The sequence below is a fragment of the Pocillopora verrucosa genome, chromosome 1 (assembly GCF_036669915.1).
Source record: "Pocillopora verrucosa isolate sample1 chromosome 1, ASM3666991v2, whole genome shotgun sequence".
NCBI lineage: Eukaryota > Metazoa > Cnidaria > Anthozoa > Scleractinia > Pocilloporidae > Pocillopora > Pocillopora verrucosa.
In genome coordinates this window covers 9041043-9057073 of record NC_089312.1, presented here as the reverse complement: position 1 = coordinate 9057073, position 16031 = coordinate 9041043, and the positions used below count along the sequence as shown (strand labels likewise).

Below are 16031 nucleotides of genomic sequence, written 5' to 3'. Positions count from 1 at the left end.
TGAACGGGATTTTAACCCGTGACCTCTGCGATATCGGTGTAGCGCTTTACCAACTGAGCTAACAAGTCAACTGGGAGCTGATCATTATGTTGGTTCCAAATAAACCCGTTAAGCGATGAATAAATGACCGTAGAATATATGAAAATCATATAGGTGAACTGCAGATAAAGAAATGAATAGGAAAGCGATCCTCGCAGTAATGAATAATTCTTAAGCAGAAGTGAAAAAAGGGCCTGAAAAAATTCAGGCCTGTACGGGATTTGAAACTTATTTTTACTACTGCTGAATTTTTTTTAGGCCCTATTTTGACTACTGGTTAAGTAGTGTACATTACTACGAGGATCGCTTCCATATTCATTTCTTTATCCGCTGTGCGCATGTGTGATTTTCATATACTTACAGTCATTTAGTCTTTACAATGTTACTCAGGCCACATAAAGACAACCAGCACTAAAAACGCCCAGTAAAACCGCTATTCTTGAATAGATGTCACTCACTAGAAAATTAGTGCTCGTGGCTCAAATGAAAATTCAGTTAATATTTAGTGTGTTAATAAATCTTTGCTGAGAGTTCTGAAAGAATTTCACAATACATTCATGCGCTAATATCAACGTTACTCCTCATCGTTTCGACTGAAAGATTCTCTCTGGTCACTTGGCGTTTCAATAAACTATTCAGTCTTATCACCAGCGAGATTAAAGGAATATAACAACAGGTGATTTAAAATGAGTCCTCCATTTCTTTCAATATTCGAGTTTTAATCATCGACAAGCGATTAATCTGATCAAAGTTTTCGCCATCTTTTAAAATTTGTACCGCTGCTTAGAAAACCAGATGGTGTGCCTTGAAATATTGGCAGATTAATTGAACGATGTTATTTTGCATCAGAATCTCTCGAGGGTAGAGTAACTTGATCTAATTATCCACTAGTGTGAGGTAAATACAAACATTATTATTTCGAAAAAGTATCGGGCGCTTTCAAGATGTAGCTAGGAAAACACACGTCGCAGACAGCACAGTTCACGCTTCATTAAAATTACTTATTTATTCCAGGAACTTGTCCAACAACCAGTTACAGCATTTAACACGAGGAGTGTTCGCTGGCATCAAGGTTTCCTACAAGGGGATGTTGACGCTGTAAGTAAGACTTATATACTGTAAATCAACGTTAATGAAAAGCAAAAAAAAATCGGAAATCAATAAATTTAAATTAAATGTGGTTAACTATGGAGCCAAACACCCAATAGCTCGAGCCACCGCTTTCTAACCGTCTATAACTGCATAATAAGATCACATAAAGCCTCATGTTTCACAAGTTTGAAGTTTATATAAAAGCTAACGGTAACGAAATAGTTTTTTCGCCGTATCGTTACTTTTTAATCAGTAGAAAAAATTTAGCCCAAGGGTTCCTTAAAGTAACTGTTGAAATATGTGTCTAGAGGGGTTGAAAGGATACATCTTTTAAAGATGATTCAAAATATTTCGTTAAGTTTATCAGTAGGCGAGTTCAATTCAATTTAATAAATAAAGCTGAATAAACAATGAGTCGATTATGATCACGAGTGAAGTTAATCCTTATGAGACATTTCAAATCGGTAAGCAGCTTCAAATGTTTGAATATTGGACCATACAGGGGTCAGAGGATAGCACATACAGTTTATTTTAACAATCTGTTTATTACTTCTTCAAATTTTGGATAAGATTTTCATTCCAACCAAGTAATTTAAATATTATGTGTCTCATGGTTTTGAAATCATTACCTCTACTCGGATTTGCAGATAGTATCAACAATGATACTATTCGGCCTTAGAAGAATTGAATATTAGTAAGGCCAGGTTAAATTTTTAGCGAGATATATCCGATAACGTTAAAAATAGTTGCACATTATTTAAATCGTACCGAGAGTTTTTTTTATTATGTACTTTGTCATGCACCATGCAGATATTCCTTTTAATCCGGATTATAATTTATTTAAATTACTACGGACTGACTCAACATTATTCTTTAACACAAGGTTGTTTTTGAGGAAGAGCCATCGTGACTTATTTTCGGTCGCTTCGAACATTTGCTTTTTTTTTTCTTTTTTCAAAATACGTGAACAATCAGCACGTTGTATCAAGGTTTCTTTCAAACCGATAGAAAGTTTTTGCAAAATGCCTCGTACGAACGATTCCAGTCGACAGAACATGTCTCTAGTGGAGCTTTTTATCTAAATTTTAAAATAGGAAAACTGCCCGAATCAGCTGTTGTGATATATTAATTTTAAAAACGGAGCGAGAAATCATCACTTTACAGTGTCAGCTACTGTTTCATCGATAGCTCAACTCAAGTTCGTTCATTAGCATATTTGAAGGGTATCTTTTGAGTATTTCCCCATCTTTTATTTTGGCTTGGTTCCCTTAACAGAAATAGATAGTAAATGTTTTCTTCTTTGTGCATTGTTTACGGCTTCGAAGTTTCTCCTGCTCAGGCCCTTTAAACCCCTTTCCTGTACTGAGAAAGTACGGCTTGATTGTAAACACAAGAAACTTCTTTAGTTGCGTTGATTATTAGAGCTGTGGTACTGTCGCACTGGATTAAATGATATGGGAGTTTTTCTACCCAAAACTGACGTTCCTTCCCGAATTGGAAAGACACTCTAGGGCCCTCGGTAGCAAGTGGAATTTACACAAAGGCAACACAGTTTATTCAGTCCAGCGGATTTGACATCATATCAAGAAAAAAGTCAATAATCGTCTTTACCTTGTACCACTACTCGATTCGAAGATAGCAGGAAGCGATTGTGGCTCGGGGTATTGCTCCTTCTTTAGTGGATAGCATTCATGCATGAGCGAGGCAACACTTACTCCTGGAATATCTAATTAACAAAGCTACACCTTAACAATGATAAGACTGGGGCATTTTTAACGATGATAATGATAATAACAATAATAATAATGATGATGATGAATCTAGATGCGCAAATTTCATAACATTTTCAACTGCGCATCACAAGAGTTAAAATATTACAATCAACTAAAGCTATGAAGAGAAATGAATACGAGTGAATGGTTACCAAAAAGACTACATTATAATTAAAAGAGAAATTTGAACTGCAATGAAACGCCCCGATTAAAAATGCCCATCTAAAAAAGCGTGATTTCGATTGTACTTGCACCCCCTATATTCAGAGGAAGTGCATTCAAGAATTTAAACAGAACAGTAAAAATTGTTCACCTATAGGCTAGCTTCAGACTAAAAACAGGTATGACTTAAAGATAATCTGTCATTGGAAATTCTGAGATCATAATTAGATAAGAGGGAGCTTAAAATTTAATGAATCATAAAAGTAGTTGGAATCATTTCAAACTCCATTCTGTTTCTTATCGGTAGCCAACGTAACTAAAAAATAGGCGATGTTACATGGCAAAATTTTTGTTCTCTGAGAATCAGTCTAGCCCAAAAATTCTTTATCCGCTACAGTTTAGGTATTAAAACAAACTGGTGATACATACAGGAGGCTGATGCAGTAGTCTATTCGGGTTTTAATGAACGCACCAATAAGGGTCTCAGTTGATTGTTGTGAGAGATATTTTCTAATGTGGTAAATAATGTCGACGTGAAATGAAAAGCTACATATATTTGTGACGTTTGTTGGCATAGACAGCCTGGAATAAAACCAGACACAGATATTTTACTGCTAATGATGGGCACAGGTTCGATGTTCCACTCAACAACACGTGCACTGACAGTTATTCAATTTTCCCAATAATTATTGTGGTGTCCCAATAATAAGGAATTCGGTCTTGTTGCTGTTCAGTCTAAGATTATCGTTCAACATCCATAAACGGATGTTCCTTACACAGTGTTCGATACTTTTCATCGCAAGAAATGCGTCCATATCAAATGATCGCAGCTTCCTAAATGAGACAAGGTTAACTTTTAGGGTGGTCAAGCTGTTTTCAGTTTGAATAGCAGTGTCAGATTATCCGAAAACAGGATGTCAGACATACGTAGACCACTGATAAAGTTATCTGAGTTCCGCGCAATTATCAGATCCAGTACATGGCCCAGTTCATGTGTTGATTCCGACACACGTCGATTTAATAATATCAACTCCAATAAATTAAAGAAATGACAAGTCGCCATGTGATTGCGATCATCAACACGGATATCGAAATCACCAGTAAAGAAAAGAGGATCACGAGATAAAATGATAGGTTCCAAGAAGTCTTAAAATTCCTCAATAAAACTGATGATGGTCTCAGGATTGATTCTTAGAGAACGGTCGACGATATATTAAGGCCAGTGAATTTCGAAGATTTGATGGAGACGAGATAGTCGGAACATTCAAAAGGCGTTCTTGAACGAAATTAGAGTTTGCGTAAAACCGACCAAAAAGCAGCTCATTATTTTTTTTATTCTTGTTTTCTTTTTTAAATGTCATGTGTCCTCGTTTTCTTGTTCAAATGTCTGAATGGTGCAACCGATCTCAATGTTCATGATTTTGTTTCCTTTTTTTATTTTATGGGCGTCGCCTCGCAAAGGTTCTTGTGTACAATTCGCACCAGGCTTTACTTTGCTCTTTTAATAATTGTTCTTGCTGTGTCTTGTACTTTCGATTTTTATCGAGTGTTGTATTATTGTACTATTATTATATGAGTCATACCCAATAAAGCTGTTGAAAAAAAAATTAAAAGTAAACAGAAGAAGTGTAGCCCAACCTTAACGAGTAGTTTTGGAGAACCTAAATAGCTTGAAGTCGGGACATGCTTTCGCATTGCAAATTACAGGGTCGTTATCCGATAACAAGGTTTCAGTTTTTAAAAATAAGTCAGCATTACATCAATAGACGTAATCAACAAATAGTGCAGATTTATTAACAATAGAGCGAGCATTTAACGTGCACCTAGTCAGATGAGTATGGCCGTTGTTGTCTGATGAAGATCGGACACACAATTAATCTGCGCAAGACTGGAATGATTGTGATGGTTCCGTCGTCTACGTTTGAAAGTACAACTATTTGTTGCTAAAGTCGTATTAATTGGACCAGCAACTAGTGTCGCCACTAGTTGCTGAGCGAAGGCGAGTGAGGTTAAAAGCGGAGAATGGTGCCGGTGTAAGATCTCCGACGAGTAAAGTCACTATGCCTACCTGTAGAAGATGAAATTTCAAGATGGTGGGTCGAACTCAACGCTGACTGATAGCTTGCATGATGCATATCTACTCTATCCGAGATCTCCGTGCCTTCATCGATGTTTAGGACACGGCATACTCAGGAAATGAAATTATCCGGATAAAATAGGGAGTGATTTAAACAAAAGCGCAGAGCAAATAGGAAACGGAGACAAATTGAGCCGGTGATACAACCACGACTACACGCCACTGCGCAAACTGATCTGTCTCTATATGTTGCATACACACATGCTCCTTTGCCACTGTGATCAGTAGCCGTTTCTCGATTCTCTGGCTCAGCCGTCTCCAAATTTATAAAAAAAAGATTGATTTCGCAGTCTTCAGTGAGCGTTCACACATACTTCTTTGCCACTGGGATTACTAGACTTTTCTCGATTTTCTGGTTCAGCTATCTCCAGAGTAAAAAAAAACCATTCAATTTCGTAGTCTTAATCTGTGCTTCGGCGAGCATTTTCCTTTCCAGCCTCACACCGCTCGTCAGTCAAACTCAAAAGTTTTAAAAATAACTTTCATATTCTCGATACATTAAGACCAAGAATAATCCAGCCGATCACGCCCTGGGGAGATGCCGAGGAAATGACGAGGGACTAATCAAATCTTATTATCTCAGAGGGCCTGTGTTCCTACGAGGGAACAATTTCTATTTTTAGGAGGAGACATTTTCGATAATCAGATATGAGAACCTCAAATTAAGGTTATCGTGCCCACGACTACAGTCAAGAAGAAGTTTAGCCGCATTAACGGTATATTAAGTTTCCCCGACTGGGAAAAGACAGTCAGATTGATAAATTATATGACAGGAACTTTCATGAAGATCAAGTTGAAAATAGTTACCACCTCAATAATCGAACTACGAGAAACTGAAAAGCTTATCTTAAAAGAGTAAAAACAGACAACAGTCATGAATGAAGTCTAAGCCGTAAGGAATGGAATACTAAAATCTAAAGTAAAAGTTCCCAATAAGGTTTGATCCGATAATCAAGGATCGATGATCGATCGATGATCAAGGAACGTTGAGAATTGGTGGGAGGCTTGAAAATTAATTCCGCTTTACCATTAAGTCGTTTCCGGTCAAAGACTGATCGCAAAGCTAAATGCCCCCGCGATATGTTTTAATGGCTCTTCTTTGCTGTTTGCTTGCCATACAAAACTTGATCGTGGCTAGTCAACAATTACTTCTGGTTTTGTTGGGAAGGATTCGGCTTTTACGGATCATGAAGAATTTTACTTAGCTACTCAACAGTCGTCGACGCCGCCGTCGCTTTCACCCGTATTGGACATTTCCTCGACCTGTAGAATCCTGGTTTGAAATCTGCATGCACCAGCCTAACTTCCCTGCAGCCCTTTTCCGTAGACATTTGAAAATGGAGAGAGAATCATTCGACAACCTATTTACGCTCTTAAGAGGCTACGTTCAGAGAGAGACCACTCTTACATAAAACCATTTAGTCTGGTATCAATTACGAAATAGGATGACCAGTTGAAGGGTATCCGTCAAGAAACAATAGATTTTCTCGTCCGACAAAAAATTGCAGGCCTCCAAAGCTAGTTGATAGTATCTTTGAAGTTTGGTGGCACTTGCGAAAATTTTGGCGGGTCAAACAAATCTTTTGCATTGACAACGGTTTTGCGTTGAGAGAAATTTTTGCAAAACGAACAAAATTTCGCGTAGTGCGGACTGAACCTAAGAATAATCCAGCCAATCACGCCCCAGGGAGGTGCCGGGGAAATGACGAGGAACTAATCAAATCTAATTGTCTCAGAGGGCCTGCATTCCTTTACGAGAGAATATTTCATTTTAAGGAGGAGAAATTTTCGATATTCAGATATGAGATCCTTGAGTCAAGGCTATTGTGCGCATGACCACAGTCAAGAAGAAGTTTAGCCACATCGACAGCGTGTCAAGGTTCTCCCACTGGGAAAGGGCAGTCAGATTGATAAATTATATGACAGGAACTTTCATTGAGAACAAGTTGAAAATAGTCACCACCACGGCAGCCGAAATACGAGAAACTGAAAAGCTAATCTTTTTGTAAAGAGTAACAACAGACAACATTCAAGAGTTCAGTATAAGCCGTAAGCAATGGAACGCTAAAAAACAAAAGTAAAAGTTTCCTATTTAGGTTGGATCCGATGATCAAAATCAATGGTCGATCGATGATCAAAGAACGGTGAGGGTCGGTGGGAGGCTTGAAATTCCGCCTTACCATTCAGCGTTAGACATTCGGTAATCTTAACGGAGTGTTTTCAATTAACATCTTATTAAAAACCAAGGAAAAGCAATGAGCATGAACGAGTTTCGCTCTCATCTCGTGTCGAAAATCAACGTTGTTGTAATGAATATATGTTTTCGCAAAATTGACTTATCTAATCACATACGGTAGTGGCGCCCTGAACACGATTTCGTGCGAGGTATTATGGACGGGGAGAGGAGAGAGCTGGGCGGACAACTACGCACTCAGTGAGAATCAGCCAATGGGTGTTTGAACTGGGCGCGCGAATATCTTCATTTGCGTTAATTGTAGGACAGCAGTTTTTAGAATTCACGCGTCCACTTGTGAGGCATGCAGAGAATACAGCCAGGGATTTTCATTTGCAGGAGGATGAATCACTTTGCCAATGGCTGCAAACCTGCTAATAACCAGCTGCGACCAGCAAAGATGTTGTCTGGCTCGGAGCTGATTTGCGACACTTTCGCGTAACGCTTCTGCGTTAGTCACTATTGCGTTACGATATCGTGATTGACTTTTAGACCGATCATGCGTATTTTTACTGTCTTCTCAAACTATTGCTACGTTTTGTTAAATAAATCAGATCGAAGGTTTTATTTTTGCTTGACAGTTTTTCTTGTTCAATTCGCCTGTAAAATCGACCGTAATAGATGGGAGATGTATAAAGCTTTTCACGCAGCACGAGTATCAGGTACGTTATAAAATTATTGCAAAATTAAAAAAAGTAAAAAAAAAAACAAAAAAAAAAAAACATGCGCGTTGCATGCGATCCATTGGGAACCAGTGAAATCTTGAGTTAAAATTCCGGCAACATAAACTTAAAAAAAGGAAGGCAGAGGGATATTGTACAAACACGTTCAGACTAATGATCATATGAAGCAGAACTACATTAAGACGCTTTACAAACAAACAAAGTCCAAGTGAGGAGTCAGCTCCTGAAACATTTATTGGCATGAAGGATGATAAACGTGATCATCAAGATTCAAAGTTTTGAGCATGTGTTTCAGAATTTGAATGAGCGTCGCCCATCCACTATCGTTGTAAAAGTCTATCGATGGAAGACTTAACAGAACTCCATAGTGTTTGCTTATCAATTTAATATAAAGTAAAATCATCTATGTAATTGAATAAAAAAGGCCTGAAAAAAATTCAGGCCTGTACGGAATTTGAACCTTAATTTCACTACCGCTTGAGTAGTGTTCATTAATGCGAGGATCGCTTCCATATTCATTTGTTTATTCGCAGTTCACATATATGATTTTCATATATTTACAGTCATTTATTCTCTACATTACAGCTCAAGACCACATAAATACAATCGGCACTAAAAACGCCCAGTGCAACCGTTATTCTTGTATGGATGGCACTCAATAAAAAATTAGTGCTCGTCGCTCAAATAAAAATTCAGTTAATATTAGGTATGATAATAAATCTTTGTTGAGATTTCCGAAAGAATTTCACATCACAGGCATGTGCTAATATCAACGTTACTCTTCATTGTTTTGACTGAAAGATTCTCTCTGGTCACTTAGCGTTCCAATAAACTATTCGGTCTTATCACCAGCGAGATAAAAGGAATATAACAACAGGTGATTTAAAATGTGTCCTCCATTTCTTTCAATTCGTGAGTTTTAATTATCGACAAGCAATTAATCTGAATCAAAGTATCAGCTATCTTTAAAATTTGCACCACTGCTCAGAAAACCAGATGGTGTGAAACGTTGGCAGATTAATCGAACAATGTTATTTTGCATTAGGATCTAAGGGTAGAGTAACTTGATCTAATTATCCACTAATGTGAGGTTAATACAAACGTTAATGTTATTATTTTGAAAAAGTGTCGGGAGCTTTCAAGATGTAGCTAGGAAAACACACATGTCGCATACAGCAGAGTTCACACTTTGTTAAAATGACTTATTTATTCCAGGGACTTGTCCAACAACCAGTTACAGGATTTACCACCAGGAGTGTTCGCTGGCATTAGGGTTTCCAAATGGGGGAGGTTGACGCTGTAAGTAAGACTCCTATATACTACAAATAAACGTCAATAAAGAGCAAAGCAAAAAATCAGAAATCAATAAATTGAAATTAAATGTGGTTAACTATGAAGCCAAACATCCAATAGCTCGAGCCACCGCTTTCTGACCGTCTATAACTGCTTAATAAGATCACATAAAGTCTCTTATTTCACAAAGTTTGTATTATAGCTGACGGTAACGAAATAGTTTTTTCGCCGTGTTGTTACTGTTTAATCAGTAAAAATGATTGCCCCTAAGGGTTCCTCAAAGTAAGTATTGAAATGTGTTTCCAGAGGGGTTGAAAGGATACATCTTTTAAGATGATTTCAAATATTTCGTTAAGATTATCAATTCAATCCAATAAATGAAGCTGAATAAACAATGAATCGATTGTAATCACGAGCGACGATTATCCTTATGAGACATTTCAAATCGGTAAACAGCTTCAGATGTTTGAATGAAGGACCATGCAGGGGTCAAATGATAGCACATAAAGTTTATTTTAACAATCTGTTTATTACTTCTTCAAATTTTAGATTTCATTTTCATTCCAGCCAAGTAATCGAAAAATTGTGTCTCATGGTTTTGAAATCATTACCTCTACTTGGATGTGCAGATAGTGTCAACCTCAGAAAATGCAAATAAACAATGCTATTCGGCCTTAGGTTAATAGAGAATAATACATGGGCGCGCGTAGATATGGAATTCCTCTTCGAGTATTTAACTCGATAGCTCACGAGTGAGCGCAACGAATGAGTGAGATGTCGAGTTGAACAAGAGAAGAGAAACTCCATATCTACGAGCAATCATGTATTATTTTGTTTATCACATAACAACAACAGCCCTTTACTGGGAAGAAAAGCCGACTTCATTAATGAATGAAAATAAATGAATCGACAATCCTTGAATAACAATCGTAGAGTACGTTGGCGCTGACTCTTAAGATGGAAAAATGCGTTGAATCATGATTACAAAAACGACACTAGTCGTAATTTTCGATTTACAAAATTCTGATTTATTGACTTTGTCCTTACAGACAGAAGAAGTCTTTCAGGTAAACAGCCAAAATCGGCCAGTGGCAAATCTTCCAGTTGTCGATTTTCATTCTCAGCCGAGAGAAATGTTAACATCAAAGCCACTGAATACGCAACTTTGGGTTTTTCTTTTAGTATATTGGTTTTCTTCCCCTTTCTTTCTTTTCTTTTCTTTCGGTCGCTTCGAAGACTTGCTTTTTTTGCAAAATACGTGAATAAATAAGCACGTTGTATCGAGGTTTCTTTCAAACCGATAGAACGCTTTTGCAAAATGCCGCGTACGAACGATTCCAGTCGATAGAACATGTCTGTGGTGGAGCTTTTTATCGAAATTTTCAAAAAGAGAAACTGTCCGAATCAGCTGTTGCAATATATAGATTTTGAAACGAAGCACGAAACCATCTTTTTACAGTGTCAGCCACTGTTCCATCGATAGCTCAACTCGAGTTCGTTCATCAGCATATTTGAAGGGTATGTTTGAACATTTCCCCATCTTTTATTTTTGTTTGGTTGTCTTAACAGAAATAGAGAGCGAAAATGTTTTCTTATTTCTGCATTGCTTACGGTGTCGAAGTTTATCCTGCTCTGGCCCTTTAAACCCCTTTCCGGTAATGCGAAAGTACGGCTTGATTGTAAACACAAGAAACTTCTTTAGTTGCGTTGATTATTTGAGCTGTGGTACCGTCGCACTGGATTAAACGATATGTACGTTTTTTACCCAAAACTGACGTTCCTTCCCGAATTGGAAAGACACTCTAGGGTGCTCGGTAGCAAGTGGAATTTACACAAAGGCATCACAGTTTATTCGGTCCAGCGGATTTGACATCATATCAATAAAAAAGTCAATAATCGTCTTTGCCTTGTACCACTACTCGATTCGAAGATTGCAAGAAGCGATTTTGTCTCGGAGTATTGCTCCTCCTTTTGGTGGATAGCATTCAGACATGAGCGTGGCAACACTCACTCCTAGAATATACAGGTCATTTTTTTAGTACAAAATAACCAACTGTACAATATCGCAGGATATTTGTGATTCACATGTGCTTTATTCGCGCCTTATTTGTACTCTACTTTGTGCAGTTGGATATAATTTTGAAATGAAGGATTTTGTTCTACAGCTTAAAATGTTTAAATAAAAGACCATTGGGAGGTTGAAAGATAGCACGCCCAGTTAATTTAACATTCTTTTAATACTTCCCTAAATTTAAATTTCATTTCAACTCCACCCAGTTAATTGAAAATCGTCCGCCTCGTGATTTTGAAATTGTTACTTTTAGTTAGATTAGTAGATGTTACCTCCTTCAGAAAATACCAAGTAAACAATATTGTTCAGCCCCAGGATAAGTTTACATCAATAAACAGCTTCAGTGAAGATATATTCCATGTTTAAAAAAAAAATAGCCTTAACCAGTCAAATCATATCAACATGTGGTCATACACGTTTATTCATTACGCGGAACGTTATCCTATGGTTCTTGGCTTATATTTTGTTGTTGTTATTTTGATTATAGGGACTTGTCTCACAACCAGTTAAAGAATCTATCTTCAGAATTTTTTAGCGGAATTTACCTCCCAGACTATTATCATCTGACGCTGTAAGTAAGACTATTGAACTTTGATTTTATAATTGTTCAAAGGGACCAAAAGGAAATCAAGGTCTACAACTTACCCAGATAAGTGTTGGGATGAAATGGGAGGAAGAAAGGGTGCATCGATGCTGAGCTGACTCTTCCCCAAACCATGAGGTGTTGCTTACAGGAATGACAGCGAAGGGGGCCGTACATGCCTGGTGAAAACCATTAACCCTTTAACTCCCATGAGTGACCAAGACAGAATTTCTCCCCACAATATCAATGCAAAACCAACCAGATGAGTGATGAGAATAAAGAAAAATATCAATTTAGGGATAATTAGTTGATCCAATATTAAATTCTCTGCTCTAACATTATAAGAATTGTATGGCTGAAAGTAAGGAGAATGACAAATTTGATCTGGGAGTTAAAGGGTTAAGCGACGTAGATCTAAGTCTGCGAAATTAGAAACCATCATTTCTTTCTGTCATCAAAAAAACAAAACAAAACAAAAAAATAGCTAGCGTCTTTTTCATCGTGCATACGGTAAAGGTGAGGACATCGTGAAAATTTACCCGTCATTGAGCGTGATCCGCCGGTAAATGAGATTGTCGAAAGAAATAACGTCATCTTCTGAGATAAACGTTTTATAAACGTGGGCGTAAGTCATCAAACGAAATCAAGCACATGCATAGTCACGTGTTATTTAAACAAGTTCGGTCCTTTGATTGGTCAGCTCCGTGTTATATATCGTTTGATTTCCAAATTTTCAACAGTTCATTAGTCTCTTTTGGTTGATTTTGATCCGTCTATCATAATACAGGGCCTTTTCATTTAAAGTAACAGCAGCTTTGACTATTTCGCTCAGATCTTGAAAGTTCACATCAGCTTGGTATCGTACTCTTGATTCTAGTGTTACCTTTGGCAAAATTGCACATTTTTTCAGATATTTTTTTGATCATAATTTAACTTTCTCATGGCGATTGCGGCTCGTCATGTGACCCCAACTTTTGTCCCTCAATGATTTCCATAACATGCACCAGGCACTCTAGTTTGTGGAAAGTACGGCGTCACTGACAGAAATGATATGACTTCGTGAACATCTTTAGTCGAGCATCATGACGGGATGCTCAAGATAAATAGCCACTAAGACAGTAAGATTGGCGCTCTCGGTGACGGAATGGAGACATAATTGATCATGCAAGCGCTTAACCGAAGAGTTTTACTTCGAGGTGGTGAGGGGGCGGGGTGGAGGATTTACCTCTGAACTGACTGACTAACGGACACAAGGAAAATATCAGCCAATTGTCTTTTGAAACCAGTAATGAGCATCAACTGGAATTGGAACGAGCCAAGAGAGACTCAACAGGAGTTTAATTTGACTAGTTATTTCTTGGAAGAACGTAAATCTAATGTCAATCTAACCAGGCGCTATTAAAGCCTTAACATCTATGGAGATTTATTGAGGAATAAATAGGCGATCCTTTAGTGGGAGGTCGTAATTAGACCTTTATTATGTAATATAAATATAATCCAAAGATAGCCGGTGTATCAGTAAAAACTTTCTAATTTACACAAACTTAAACTCGTAAGTATTAGCCAGTTCAAAGTTATTTTTCAAGTTTAAATAGAACTCGAGAATCTTTCATCGTGCATCGTTTTCTTCTAATGCTTTGTACCAAACATTCAAATGGACACAACGCGTCTCAACTTTCTGCAGCTTTATTTTCCACAAAATAACTGAATCAACTTTAAGTTGTCATGTGCTCGACTTTATTCAGCTTTTATTACCTATGTAGGTGACCAGTGTGATGCATTTTTTCTTTTTTGCGGTATCAAATGAATGGAACTAAAACCTTGATCGGTGAACTTCTTTGTTTGGTTTATCCTCTTTGACGTAATGCTGCCTAGTTGTATCTCATATTTGTATAGTTCAAAATTTGTCCAAAAAAAAAACTGAGTACAAATGTCTGATAGCGTTGAAAGCTTCGGTTCAAATTAAGTAAACCTTCGTCAGAGGTTTCGCCGTCGACGATTTTTCAATACATTATGCCTCCGTGGTATTCAAGATGTGAAAAGGAGAATTCGCGGAGAATTGGAAACTATGGCAAGACAAGTGTTGTTTTAAAGTAATTTCATTTTTGATATGGGAAATCTATTATGAAGTCCTCCTCTTCAAGCATTCGATTGGAGAAGATTGGCTCAGAATGGTCATTACTTTGCCTTGTTCAGAGGAACTTGTAGTCGTGGGGGAGATGGAAAAACTGCACTCACTCAATGTTCAAAAACCTTTGACACCCGCAATCTACTACCCGTAATTCCCACGACCCAGGAATGAGACCGGTGGAGGGAAGTAAAAGTCTTGAAAGAGGATTTGCGAAATTGTGCTCGGCTTCAATTCAGGTATGGAGATAAACATGCTTACTGTCTAGAAATAATTTTTTTCGATGTTACCAATTGTCATGGGTCCTGTAGATAAGCCATTTGACTCAGTGACTCTCATTGTGGCAACCGGCCGTGAAGAGGTCCGGAGAACTGTGCGTTTGCAAAGCCCGATCGACTTATTGGAGGTGCATATGTCCAGGAAAGCTTACTCACGCCTTTGCATCAGCATTTTAGCACTTAGTACATAGTCACAAAACAAGAATGACGTGCGAACGAACTTCGTTCTCCTTCGTGGTCGTTATCGCTGCCTTCGCCTATCGTCTTTCACTTCGTAAGTGAGACCGTGACATTTGATAACCTTCTTTACCGAGAATCCCAGTGTGAAGTGAAAGCGCCTATGAAATCGTTATTCGTGGCACAGTTGATGCGGACCATTGAAGCAAGTTGGAGTACTTCATGCAGGAGAAGGATATGAAGTGCAGTGCTTTTTTGAAACAGGGCGCTTACTAGGGACAGGGCATGTGTAAAAAAAAACTTTGACGTTTATCTAAAAGGATCAAGAAAATGGAAAACGGACTTGCTGTCCTCGGATCTTTCCTGGCTAAAACAAAAGGCCGAGCAATCGCCGCAAAATTTATGACGAGATCATTCGTCTAAAGAAAGTGTGCATTTACATGGACGTAATAGTCGAGAGACTGAGAAGCCACTGTTTTTGTAATGAGGCTCTAAGAGAGCAATTAAACGAAGATCAACCATTGCAGTTGCAATGTAACAGTTTCTAACAGTGCTATCGGCGAATTAAGTGTACGAACTTATTAAAATGGAATCAATCATTAAGGGAGAAACGTTTCCTTTATCTTTTAGTGAGGTTTTTCACCCCAATGTAAAACGAGGTCATCCCCACCTTTACCGGTTCGCCTCAGCTCATTAAACTCGTTTGTAATACTGTTGAAGTTTTGGGGCTAGTGAGAAGTTCGAAGGTAAGGCAAGATAACTAGTCCTTAAATTTTGCCGCGCAAAAAAGGAGAAAATTATGTGAAACTCGTTAGATTAAGACTAGAGTAACGCAGCGGGTTTGCATTACTCATACGCAAGTCGTGCGTTTTTAACACGGCTTGGATTTGCGTGTGAAAAAATCATCTTGGTCGCAAAAAATACAACGACTTGGACATGAAAAAAATACGGTTTTGTGGTAGGGAAACAAATCAAAAGATTTGGGGGCGAACTGATAAAGGTGGGTGTGAACTTGTTTTACGTTGGACGGTGAACTCAAAAAGGGTAATAAGGGGCGAACTTGCAATAGGGCAAGTTCACCATAATCTCTTTCCTGCGATATACTTAGTTTGACGCACATACAGAATGTCTCCAAGCCTTCAAACCAGCTATAAAGTTCATTTCATTGGTCTTTGCGCAGTGATCGCAATTTATTAAAATCAAATGATTTCCTGTAGTAGTTGTTTGCGTTTTCGTTTTTGTCACCATTTGAGACTTCGTTTAGGAGGTAAAAACTAACACTTGATGGAATTTCGCCACCATGTTAAGCTGCAGGTTGAAAAGTTCAAGAACATTTTGGAGCGCACAGAAGTATGTCAGGGGGCTATCCCCAAAGGACAGCTT

General features: G+C 37.9%; 1 pseudogene; it reads left to right on the top strand.

Annotated features, from left to right (window-relative positions):
* LOC131776774 (leucine-rich repeat-containing G-protein coupled receptor 5-like) overlaps nt 1–16031 on the top strand; it is a 133893-nt pseudogene that overhangs the window by 27687 nt on the left and 90175 nt on the right.